The sequence below is a fragment of the Ochotona curzoniae genome, unplaced genomic scaffold, assembly GCF_017591425.1.
Source record: "Ochotona curzoniae isolate NIBS_2020 unplaced genomic scaffold, NIBS_Ocur_1.0 contig_3368, whole genome shotgun sequence".
Taxonomy (NCBI): Eukaryota; Metazoa; Chordata; class Mammalia; order Lagomorpha; family Ochotonidae; genus Ochotona; species Ochotona curzoniae.
The window spans coordinates 834445-847759 of NW_024465837.1; the positions used below are offsets into that span (position 1 = coordinate 834445).

Here is a 13315-nt window from a genome sequence, read left to right on the forward strand (position 1 = left end):
TATATGACCTCTCTGCATATCAATTTTCCTTGACACAAAAAAGTATCAGTACTGTCCAGAGAGGACTGTGTTAAGGATTAGTTACAATAACCTATCTCAATGATCATGCTAATAACTAGGCCCAATCTGAATCCTCATCTTCTCATAAACATTTATTTGTTATAATGTGGGGCAGTGACATCCAAGTTTAATTAGTTAGTTACATCATCCCTTTGGTTTAACCACTAAAACAGTTATAACTGACAGATCTCATTAGCTGAAATGCATTTAAGTAGTCATACAGTAGGACCTACAAGTAATTAGATCTCCTTCCAGCTTGTATTCTGACTTGCTGTTAGTTATCCTTATATTGGGCGCATATTAGTCACTTGCTTCTCTGCTATCAACCCATCGCTTTTGTTTTCAATGGGAGTTCCCAGTAAAATAGTTCATATCAACTTAGCTGCAGTTTGACAAACCACAGAGTTGCTTTAAAACACACATACACACACACGCACACACATACCGAGTTTAGGAAAATGCAAATATTGAACAAACCATCCTACTGGGGAGGTCCAGCCTCTGCCATGAACCCATCCAAATCATTCCTTAGAAATCATGAAGAGATTCAGGTTACTCAAAGCTTCACTTTAATTGCAAATACACAAGCCACAGGAGAAAGCTTAAGGTAGACTCTCCAAGCAGTCAAGAGCAGACAAGATAATGTTTAAGAAACAAGAATAAACAGGACCATCTGGGTTGCCTTCTCTTCATTTTTGCTGATTTTTTTTTCCAATAAGCACGATGTTCCAAGTTGTGAAAGAGGACAAGTGAGCATTATGAAAAAGACAATGTTCTTTTTATAAAAGCTTCCCAGAGGATTAAGATGTTTACAATACTTTGAAAATGGCAAAACCAGCATGTCTTCCAGCACAGCATGAAGAAGTGATCAAGTCTAATTTGTACTCTATGGTTTGTGCATAGGCACAGCATTCCAAATTGTATCACCTGCAGAGCTTTTTGAAAGATTATGTAAGGCAAAGATGATGGTCCAACTGCAATCATGAACAAGTTGTACAATTTCAAGAAAGTCTCACCTGGAGCCCTGATTCAAACCCATGAGTTCTCTAGTTCAGCCTAGCCACGTGAGTTAGAGTGACTACCATATCCTCCTACCTTTCAGTTGAGTGGACAGCTCAGTTGTACCTATTCTTTGTATTCCTTCCTGGAAACAAGAAGCAGAAAGACAACTCACTCTGGCTTCGGATAAAGCCACATGATTCACCTAATGAAAAGAAGAGTAGAACGCTTCCATTCAAATAGAGAAGAACTTCAAACTCCAATACCATAGTGAGAATATGAAGCAAGTACTTTTCACACAGAGATTGCTCTTTTTGGCATCTAAAAGGCCCACTCTTCCTTTCCATCACTGTCACAGATAATGTTGATGTTTTGCAGTATCGCTGCTTTAAATCAGGCCTGTTTTTGTACATAAAGTTTTACTGTATATAGCCATTCATTTGCATAGAATCCACGGCTTCTTGTGTGTGCAATGGTGAAGCTAAGTAGAGGCTTTAGAGATTGTATGAACTATAGCATGTTATATCTATCATTTGTTCCTTTATAGCAAAAAAGCCTGTAGAGGCCAGTGCTGTGACATAGTAGGCTAAACTTCCACCTGAAGCACTGATAACCTATATGAGTCGCACTTACAATCCAATTTCCGTATCAACGTGTCTGGGAATGCAGCAGAGAATGGTCCCAATCCATGGGCCCCTGTGTCCATGTGGGAGATTCATAAGAAGATCCTGACTTCACATTGGCATAGCTCTGACCGTTAAGTCCATTCTGTGAAGGTACAGTGAAGATACTCCTGGCTCCTGGCTGCAAATTGGGCCAGCTCCAGCTGTCACAGCCATTTGGGGAGTGAGCCAGAAAAGGAAAGAACTTTCTGTCTCTCCTCTCTGTAAACCTGCCTTTCCAAAGAAACTAAATAAATCTTAAAATAACTTTTTTTTTTCTTCTCATGCTCCATGTTCTCTGTAATTACAGAAATTGCTTTGTAAACTAGCTGGACTGTTAGTTTGTAGAGAAGGTTTTGTGGGTTTTCTTATTTTTTTGTGGGTTTTCTAATCATCTAGGGAGTACATGCTCTGTTTCTCTGATTTATTCTTAATATCCCATAACTTAATGATAAAGCAAGGAGAGGTTAAAAAAATAAATAAGAGTTTTGGAAATATATCTAACTTTTTTGCCTTTAAGCATGTTCCTGATGTTACAGTTCAGGTTATTAATGATTCCAAACCAGTAGTAATTTTTTAAAATTTTGTCTTATTTCAAAAGCAACCAAACAAGCAAGCAGAAAGTATCATAAATCAAAGGGCTGCTATTTTCCACAAAGCATCTGCTGAATTCCAGCAAAGCCAAGTGCAACTAAAAAGATGTCTAAAACAATGGAGTCCTGCAAGAAAATCCCAGTTGTAGGGAAGAAAAGCAGACCATAATCATGCTAGTCAGGATCTGATACTAGCGGGATTTTCCCTCTAGATAAAAAACACTTATTTAGCATGTATAACACACCAGGGTCTCTTTTTAAAGTTATCTCCTTTCAAAACATACGAGTTGAACTGCTTCAGCCAGAGAAACTTCCCCTCCTAAACCCAAGGTCAAGAACTGGATCAGGTCCACGGATGTCAGGAGGAAAGCAAGGTGCTATGGAATTTCTGTGTAGACAGTGATTCATTCCAAATAAGGAAGAGGCCCGGATGCCAAAAGAATGTTTACATGATTGAATCCTGAAGCTTCTATATGTAAAAATGTGGGAAGAGTGGCTAGCACTGCCACGTGGCAGATGGAACTGCCCCCTTGATACCAGTGTCCCGTATGGGCACTGGTGTAAGACCATTCTGCTCCATTTATGATTCAGCTGCCAGATAATGTGCCTGGGAACATAGCAAAGGGTGGCCCAAGTTCTTGTAACCCTGCAACCCAGAGAGACTCAGAGAAACTCTGAAACTTCCCAAGAAGCTGTTTCCCCCGTTAACTCTTCCAAAAAGTGTTCTGTGGTTAAAAGCAATGGGGGATTGCTGAACTACACTCCCCCTTCTGGGGAGTCACACTACATTCATATCAGTATATTGACCACAACTATTTACTGAACCCAAACATTTTCAAACTTTCTTGAACCTAGACTTTTCCCCATGACATGAGCATCCATCATGATACCCTGTACAAATTTAACTCTAAAAAACACCTGGCAGATCCATTGCTATCCAATTGCCACTGACCTCACAGATACGATCATCCTAACTCATATCTTCTTTTGTAAATAAGCAAAGTATCGGGCAGGCAGTTTTTCTCTTGTTTTTGCTTTCTGCCTCTGAAATAGCTATTTTTCTACATTATTTGCCTTATTAGCTCACCTGTGAATTAAGCACGTCTTTTTCGGGATATTGAGCGTCATCCTGCTATTATGTAAGCAATACATGTAAGGGTCACCTTACTTTAAAAAATTATCTGTGCTCTGAGTTTATGAATTCACTTTTAATGCAAAGATAAACTAGGTCTCAGGAAAATATCATTACTGACTCTTACCACCTGCACAGATACCTATTTGCTTAATATGTTCACAGAGATTTGCATATTCTTATACCCTGCTACCAATCCTGAAAAGCATAATCTCTGTGATCATTTGTTATTCAACACTAACAAAGATGCCTACGTCAAATCCAGACCTCTTTCATCACACTTTTACTTTTTACTTATTTTATTTCCATGATTTTTCATTTGTTCTAGCCTGAGGATATTTTCATCTTGCAAAAGTATCCTGTGTAGTAACGATAACTTTCTTCTCACAAAGGAACTAGTAAAGTAAAAATATTGCTTTCATAAATTCAATATGCTGGTAAAAATTTCCAGAAAGCTTTTCTTAAAAAGAATAACATAAAACACTAATAGTATAGCATAAAACATAGAAATACATCTTTAAAACTTCAAATCAAAATATATTTACCTCCCACTTCCGCTGCATTAATGTTCCTCATTAGACTCTAGGTTTCTAGGTTGCTGAATTATATCCGATTTAGTTATTTTATTTATGTATACATTCATATACATATATACATGATTATTGTATATGTCTTGTAATTGTTATAGTCTCAAATATTACTTTTTTGACATGGATTTTTTTATCTTTAAAAAGTGAGATTTTCCAGTTGGAGTTGTTCCCAGGAATACCTGGAACTTTGAAGAGCAATGAACTCTAATTGCTTACCAGCTTACTGAGATTTTACATCAATAGGAACTGAGTAGGTTGTGGGAGGAAGACTGAAGGGAAGTGGCTCAAATGTCCCAAAACACAAACTATTCTTGATATTTTGTATGAAAACATATGAGAACCGAAATGCAGTTTATATTTATATGAGAATTTCTCTTGGTGTACCAAATAACACATTGATGATCTAGAACGGAGTATTATCTGGCTTTTCTCAACTTTTTGGAGAGACTGTAAAAGAGAACAGGGAGAAGGGAGAGAACATAAGTGGAGGAAAAACACTGAATACGTTGCTAAGGTACATTTGTTTATTTCAAACAATTTTTGCAATTTGTGCAGATGAATGTAAATTAAACTGAATTCTCCTACATTAGTTTTTCTCAAACTGCAGAATTTCAGGATTGCTTTCAAAATTGTCACTTGATAATGAACTTAGTCCAATATCAAGAAAATTCATTAGCGAATTCCAGAATGTCATGATGCAAATGCATGTTACTGAAGTCAAAAATGACATGTGTGCATTTCATCATTCACTGTTCTCGCTTGTCTACAGATCACCTCATCACACAGGTACTGGATCCAGCTCTGACATTCACTTTTAGGTATCATGTCACTGTTTCCACTCAACCTCTTTTCATTCAGGTCAATGGATTTGTACTTCTATGACTGAGGGAAGGTCTGAAATGCCTTCTGCTTCTAACTGACCATTTGTGGTCAAAATCATATTCAAAATGCTATTTGACCCTGACATAGCAAAAACATCCAGAAACCATGTTTTGGTTTTAGTTTAGTTTGAAGAAACAGATATTTAATCCCTTGCTATTCTGAAAGTCATGAGTCAGAAATCAGGATGCCAGCAGACCTATATTCTCTCCAAAGATGCGGATGGGGTGGCATGCAGATATCCCTTCCTAGTCTCTTCCAGCTTCCAGAAGCATTCCCCAATCCTTGGTTTATGCTCCTAGTGCTGCTGTGAGGCTACATTTCCCCCTCCTTCTCTTGTGATATTTACTACAAGGATACATGTGATTGCTTTGTGAACACACCTGAAAACCCAAGTTGTGCTCTTCCCCTCAAGAACTTTGACCCCACATCACACCTTTGCTCCATAAAGCAACCCTCATAGGTTATAGGCATTCAACCACTTCTTATTCCACAGGAAATAGGATACAGACCTGTTTTGCGGGGGTCATTTTTGGACACTTTGAAATTAGGCTGCTGAAATTTTATGTGCGTACAGCATATTTCAGTCAATTCTCACTGATCATTTTAACTGGCATGTAATAATTATAGATACTTATGCAGGATAGTGTGATAGTTAAATAAATACAGGTTTAATGAACAAAGAAGAGAAATCAACCATTCAGATCCTTTAATATTTATTATATTTTTCTTGGGAGTCTTCTAGCCTTTCTCTTCTAGTTCTTCATTAAAAGATACACTATTAAGGTTGATACAGTGATGCAGGGACTAAACCATCACTAGTAATACCAGCATCCCTAATTGGAGAGCTGATTGTGGCTGCTCCACTTTTGATCAGGCTTCCTACTGTTGTATCTGGAATGGTAGATGAAGATGGCCCAAGTACATTGACACCTTGACACCCTTGTGGGGTATGAGGATGGAGTTCATGATCTCTTCTTTGGCCTGGCAAAGAACTAGCCATTGTGGTCATTTGGGGAGTGAATGCCACAGAATACAAATCCTTTGTCTCTGGATCTATTTTTCTCTTACTATGCTGCTCAGTAAATAAACAAGAAGTACTCTTTCACAAGACCCCACTCATTCTTAATCTAAACGGTGGAATTTATGCTTCCATAAGCTTGAACCCACAAATTCCCCATAGAATATACCCTGGGACCTGGTTCTCTTGCATGCTAGCTAGAGTCATGGCCCTGCCCAATGTGACCCATCTGCTGTCGTGACATGCAGTTGGGTTCTGAAATCTATCACTGCCAGACACACCTCCAGCATCATTTCATGTGGACTGGCATGTGGTGATTAGCAATGTTCCATATTAACAAGCCCAACTCAGGACTCACATGTGGATGGGTGCCTCTGTCTGACCCTTATAGATCTGGTCTCTCTCCTCTACACCACTGGGTGTCAACCTCCTCACTTACCTGTAAGCATTGTGACCCTTTCATTCAGAGTCTCTCAGGAGTCGTTTCTCACCTACATATATGGTTGCCTCATTCTTGGATCCAGCAGGGCTCAAGTCACCTGGCCCAGGTCCTGGGGTCTGCCTGTGAGGTGGGTGCCAGGTCTATGATCCCCAGGAATAGGGCACCCTGCAGGGCTCATGTCACCTGGCCCTGGAACTGCCTGCAAATACAAAAAGATGTAGTTGTGGATGCATGCCCTGAGGCACATGGAGAATATGACAGCCCATCTGGTACCATCACAGAAGAAGGAGAACAGAGAGAATTGGACCACTAACTCTGCAGATGATGACAGTACAAATCTGGATGAATGGAGACTTGAGGTCATCTATATCAGCCAATGGGCATTGGGAGGACTGCATCACCCTTGGATTAGTGAAACTGACAGCATTGCAGATCTATCCAAGCCACTTGATCAGAAACCTTGAAACATGCACCATAGTGGGACCCTGGGTTGATATTGGGTGGTGGTTCCTCATCCCTGGGTGCTGGGATGAGGCTTCCCCCTTTGTCCTCCACCCCTTCCCTCAAAGACAAAAAGAAATGGAGAATTACAATGCAATGATTTCATGCACTTTCCCCTGATCCTCAATCCTTCCTACCCTGGTCAACCCTGTAATTACCATCAAATAAATTAAAAAAATTTAAAAACAATATTCAAATCCATAGAAATGTATATGAAGTAAACTAGTCTACTGTGCTACAGAAAATTTAAATTTATTCTTTTTTAAATTTACTTATTTTTTTATTGGAAAGGAAGATTTACAGCGAGAAAAAGAGACAGAGAAAGAGATCTTACATCCACTGTTTCCCTCCACAGTGACCACAATGGCCAGAGTTGAGCTGATCCACAACTGGGGCCAGGAGATTCCGCTGGGTGCAGGGGCCCAAGAACGTGGCCCATCCCTCTCTGCTTTTCCAGGCCATAAGCAGAGAGCTGGATCAGAGGTGGAGTACCTGGGACATGAACTGGTGTCTATGTGGTATGCAGGCGCTGGAAGGAGGACAATTAGCCAGTTGAGCCACCTCACCAGCCCCTATATGAATTATTCCTACCTAACTGTATTTTGGTACACATTATCCAACCTCCATTTTCCTTTCTGCCTACCCTTCTTAGCTTATAGTAATCACTAGCCTGCTCTCTCTTCCTGAGATTCGTATTTTAAATTTTCAATCCAGGAAAGACCATGTACGATTTGTCTGAGTCTGACTCTTCACACTTAACATCCTGTCCTCCATCCCCATCCACATTGCTGATACAGAGGCCACTGGTCACTTTCCAGAGAGCCTGGACACCAGATCAAGTCCCAGAACATTTGGAGGTTGATTGTTGTGCAGCTTCTTAACGTCATAAGCTTTTCACCTGGCTATTACTGATTGGTTTTTGCTTCTCACCAGAGTCAGCCCAACATGAACCTGTTTGAGTACATCCTTCATTTTCCTGTGTGATATGACTCCATATTAGACTGCTACTGGTTGACTCCTGGCTGAACCAGTCAAATGCACACTCTTCCAAGTCCTGATTGGTCCATTTAGGGACCTCATTAGGATATTCAGTCAGGCAAACTTCCTCCTTAGAAGCAGATAGCATTCCTGAGCCAGGCAGTCCTGGCTGATAACCCAAAGAGGCACTCTAATTAGCTGTTTTCTCTTTCTCTATCTGTGAGACTCATCCTCATGGTCAGAGAAGAGAAGCTGTAAGAGAAAATTGTAATACTCTTGTCAGAGAGAAAAGTGCGACTCCATGGAAAAGCAGCAGTTGTAACCTAGGGAGCGGCCACACACATAATTGTAACACACAGAGCTACAGCACAGACAGGAGCTGCTTCGTGGAAGCTTGTTGTTCCTAAAGAATCTAAAAAAAATCATATACCACATTGCCTAGGGATGAGATACAGGACTGAATGAGTCCTCTTGCCTCCACACCTGCAATATTCCTATAAAAGTACACGATTATTTTATTTTTGTAGTTGAATAATTTTCCATCGTATATATGCCACATTTATTTTTCTTTTCATTTGCGAATGGACACCGTGGCTGACTCAATATTTAATTATTAAACATGAAAGTAAGCTTTCTCTTTGATATGTTGATTTTGTTTCCTTTATATACACCTAGAAATGACACTGGTGAAGCACATGCCAGGTTATTTCACTTTTTAATTTCTTTCTCACCTTGTTTCATCTGGGTATTTATGCTCATCAAAGTAACTTTGTATTGCAACTACTTATTTCTCCATTTAAACTGACTTCCTTATAATCTGAGGGTACCCTGTGTAGCAGACTTTGGGGAAGCACTTGCGCCCTTTCAAGGTGCTCCTTTGGAATGGGTGTTGGTCTCATACTTAGTGTAACCCTGTGCTTTGTTTTCTGGTTGATAGTGTTGGTAAAATGCTCTGTTATTCTGTTTGCTCAAGTCTGATCCCGTCTGCAAAGAAAGAGAGACTCAGCTCTGACATACCTGTTACTGTTTTCTGTGCAATATCTCGGAAAATATTCCAACTGAAAAAAAAGACTTCTATTTCCCTTTTTAAATCACAGTTCACTGCTTCTATAATCTCTAAGTAGGTTCAAACGTTATGAGTCCTGTGGGGTTTCAAAACCATAGAATCTCTGACGTATGCTGTTTGCAATGTAACACCCACTTTTTTCTCTCCCTCCCCTCTTTGACAGTGTAAGGTTGTGTGGAGATATTGTAAGTTTTGCTTGGTGAAGGGGCCGTTACTTTAAGCTATGTCTGTTGCAAGGCTATATCTGTAGAAAAAGAGCCAAGAACACTGTTGGTACTGTTCTCATGTGAACTTTATCCACAGCTGGATCTTCTTTCAAATTTGTCATTGTTTTGATCAAGACTATCAAAAGTAGCTCAAAAATAAAGCATTTCGGGCCCGGCGCGGTGGCGCAAGTGGTTAAGGTCCTTGCCTTTCACTCCCGGGATCCCATATGGGCACCGGTTCTATCCCAGCAGCCCCACTTCCCTTCCAGCTCCCTGCCTGTGGCCCGGGAAGGTAGTCGAGGACGGCCCAAAGCTTTGGGACCCTGCACCCGCGTGGGAGACCCGGGAGAGTCTCCTGGCTTCGGATGGGCATAGCATTGGCCATTGCGCTCACTTGGGGAGTGAATCATTGAACAGAAGATCTTCCTCTCTGTCTCTTCTCTCTGTATATCTGCCTTTCCAATAAAAAAATAATAAAAATAAGCCTTTAAAAAAATAGAACATTTCATGTGTAGTCATATAAACATGCTGAAAGCACTGAATCAGTTGCACCTACTCAGTAGTAAATTCAAATTCACCTGCACAGTAAGACATGCTTTCATAAAAAGTACTGACTTTTTTTTTAATATATTTTTCTTTTGAATGTTGAATTGTGTGGTACAATTTGTGTAGGCTGGGATTCCTCCCCCACATTCCCACCCCCAGTCAGATTTTTTCCCAATTTGTTACAATAGTGTAGTCCTTCATAAGGAATCATAATTCTATCAATCTCTTATTTAAGTGTACCCCGACATTGTTGGTACAGACAATGTCAGAGAGCCCAGCATCCCATTGTGTACACATGTCCAACAGCTTCGTTGGGAATCCATCTTTTGTCTGGATGCAGGGATGCATGTTCACATTATACCCCCACGTCTGAATATGATAGACCCCAGTACTCCATCACTATACATTACCGTAAGTGAGAAGCCATGACTGAAGTTAAACACTTTACAGGAGACAGATCACTATCTTTATAAAGATGATTGACATTATTTACCATTCACAGAAGCCTGGCGGAGTTCTTCCTGCCTGACACATCCTCTTCCCAAATTTTCCAATAGGAAGAGTTGAAGTAGAGAAGAGAAAAAGTGAGAAGTGTCTTCCGGTTAAGGACCTAGTAGTGCAGAGGAGAAGGGGAGCAGAGACTTCGGTGTCCCAGTTTTCCCCTAAAAAGTTCCTTTGTCTCAGTCACATTAGACTGGCTGCAAGCAGTAACTTCTACCATATTATTACTTCATTCATCAACTCATAACAATAAATGCTCAATGTCGTTTTCATGGTACCAGGTCAAAGTCTCAAGTTCTGAAATAACTTAAGTAAACTCTTAATCAAAGGGTTTTCCAATTATGAATAACTATTGCAAAAGAAAACTTCTATCATTTTTTTAAAGACTTATTTTTATTACTTTTTTATTGGAAAGGCGGATATACAGAGAGGAGAGACAGAGAGGAAGATCTTTCGTCCGATGATTCACTCCCCAAGTGAGCGCAATGGCCGATGCTATGCCGGTCCGAAGCCAGGAGCCTCTTCCAGGTCTCCCACGTGGGTGCAGGGTCCCAAAGCTTTGGGCCATCCTCGACTGCTTTCCCGGGTCACAGGCAGGGAGCTGGAAGGGAAGCGGGGCTGCTGGGATAGAACCGGCGCCCATATGTGATCCCGGGCATGCAAGGAGAGGACCTTAACCACTTGCGCCACTGCGCCACTGCGCCGGGCCCAACTTCTATCATTTTAACTGGCAAAATGAATCTAGATTAATTACAGTTATGGGATAAATTTTTAATACTAAATTGAGCCAGACTTTAGACATTAAATAGTAAATTCTTCAGTGATTTCTCATAATTGATGTAACTATTACACAAAGAGAATATTACTCTATACAAAAATCCTCAGTTCATACGGCTTATGAAACATGCTCACTTTGGTCTTAAATTTGCTTTTAAAATGTTTACTTGTTTGAGAGGCAGAGAATCAAAGAGAAAAATAGAGTGAAACGGCAGCTAGAGAACATTCCCATCAGCTGACCGATGCTCCAGTGCCTGCAATGGCCTGGGTCAAGACCAGGAGCTGGGAACTCGGTCTAGGTCTGCCATCCGGGTACCAGGAACCTGATTCCTGGAGCTGTCACTTCTGAACTCCACAAAGTTAGAGTCAGGAGTCAGTCTCAGGACTTCAACTGAAGTGCTTCCATTGCAACTCAGGTATACTCATTACAGGGTACAAGGGTGTGGCACATGTCATCCCCTTGCATGTCACATGTATTGCTAAAAGAATAACACTTACACTCATTTGAACCCTTCTATTTTCAAAGAAACATTTGACTAGATTGTCTTTCTTTTCCAAGGTAGGGAATTTTTTGCATTTTTAAAAGTTTTCATAAAACAGTTTTTGAATCAATTTTTTTTTCTCCTAAGATTCTGTTTAATTAACAGCTTTAGTTTGCCAACTTGATTTGTTTCCTAGAAGATTTTTTGTACTGGGTTCAGTTGCCAATATTTGTAATTCAGAATCTGCCTAGTACAAGTGTCTGTCTAAGGTCCATTAGCAAGGAAAACATGGAAAATGAATTGTGACATTACCACAAGTACGTGTTACTTCTCCTAATCTAATTTTTAAAGTCAGTTTGTAACTGGCATAATCCTTTATTAATTTTGCTTTTAGTCAGTATAATTTTCCATTAAAAATCATTTTCCTACTTTGTATTTTGGACCATTTCCTATTATTTTCAAGTTGCATCATCCTGTAATCATCCTGTCAGAGAAACTATCACTTTATCTTAACATGTACTTCAAACTTCCTGCATCCACAACAAGGTAGAAAACAGAGCAGATATCAGAGGCAATGAAAGAACTTTGTGAAAATTTGGAGTGTAAGTTTCCTTTGCAGAAGAAGTATGTTTGCTTCCTAGAACCTCAGGTAGGCATCAGATCGCAACAGCAAACCATAGGTAGTTATTGCGAAGATCAGACACTGATTTTTCTGACTTTTGACAAGATAATGTCATTTCTTTAACACAATTTACTAAGATCTACATTTAATGCAGTTTGCACTCATGGAAATTACCCTCAACACCCAGCTATCTTGCACAATGAGATCTAATATAATTTGTTTCACTGTAATATGACTAGCCTTCTTCTGGGATGTTAATTTCTAATAAAACAGTGAAATTCGAACTAAATATGAAAATAACTGTGAGGCTAAAAAAATCCTTATCTTAAAAGAGATTTTCTGTTGATTTATATTTGACTTTGTCTTTAATCCTTCTAATTACAAAGAAGACCAAAAAGAGTAAAATTCAGGGCCCAGTGTGTTAGCCTAGTGGCTAAAGTCTTCTCCTTGTACATGCTAGGATATCACATAAGTGTCAGTTCATATGCTGGCAGTGCCATCCAGCTTCCTGCCTGTGGCCTGGTAAAGCAGTCGAGGATGGCCCAAAGCCTTGGGACCCTGCACCTGCTTGGGAGACCTGGAAGAAGTTCCTGGATCCTGACGTCAGATAAGCTCTGCTCCAGCCATTGTGGCCAGTTGAAGAGTGATTCTGCAGATGAAAGTTCTTTCTCTCTCTCTCCCCTCTCTGTATATACAACTTTCCAATTGAATAATAATAATAATAATAAAATCTATTTTAAAGGAAGAGTTAATACCACTAAGGAGTTTAAAGAAAATCTCTAGAGCGGCTACTGCTGTGGCAAAGGGGGTTAAGATATAGCAATAGCTTTTCACACAGGCATCAGAGCAAGTCTGAGTTCTGACTACTGCTCTGCTGATTCAGCTGCATGTTGATGTGGGTGAGAATTCGAGAGGCAGCCCAAGTTCTTAGACCCTGGCACCAAAATGGGAGATCAGAGATGGTTCCGGGCCCCTGGCTTCAACTTGGTCCAGCCCAGGTCAGTAGGAGTTATATGGCGAGTAAACACAGATAGAAGATCTCTTTCTCTAAGAGACTTCTCTTTCTCCATGCCATTCTACCTTTCAAATAAATAAAAATAAAAGCTCAGAAAAAATCTCTTAAGAGTATCAGCCCAATGGTTAGCAATGATTCTAATAATGATGGTGATTACATTACCAGTCTAGAGTCTCAGAAGGCATTACTCATGGCTGGATCTTCACCCGAATAATCTTGTTCTTTCAATGACCTTCACTTCTG

At 40.0% G+C, this 13315-nt stretch overlaps 1 long non-coding RNA gene across 3 annotated transcripts in view; it reads right to left on the bottom strand.

Annotated features, from left to right (window-relative positions):
- Positions 1-4246: 4246 nt before the first annotated feature.
- Positions 4247-13315, bottom strand: part of LOC121156344 — a 28694-nt gene continuing 19625 nt past the window's right edge. For 2 of the 3 annotated variants that reach the window (XR_005883847.1, XR_005883846.1), the window contains one exon: positions 6173-6577. This is a non-coding gene — a long non-coding RNA (uncharacterized LOC121156344). Of the gene's footprint in view, positions 4484-6172; positions 6578-13315 lie in introns of those variants that run through there. The other variant, XR_005883848.1, reaches the window with a different exon arrangement.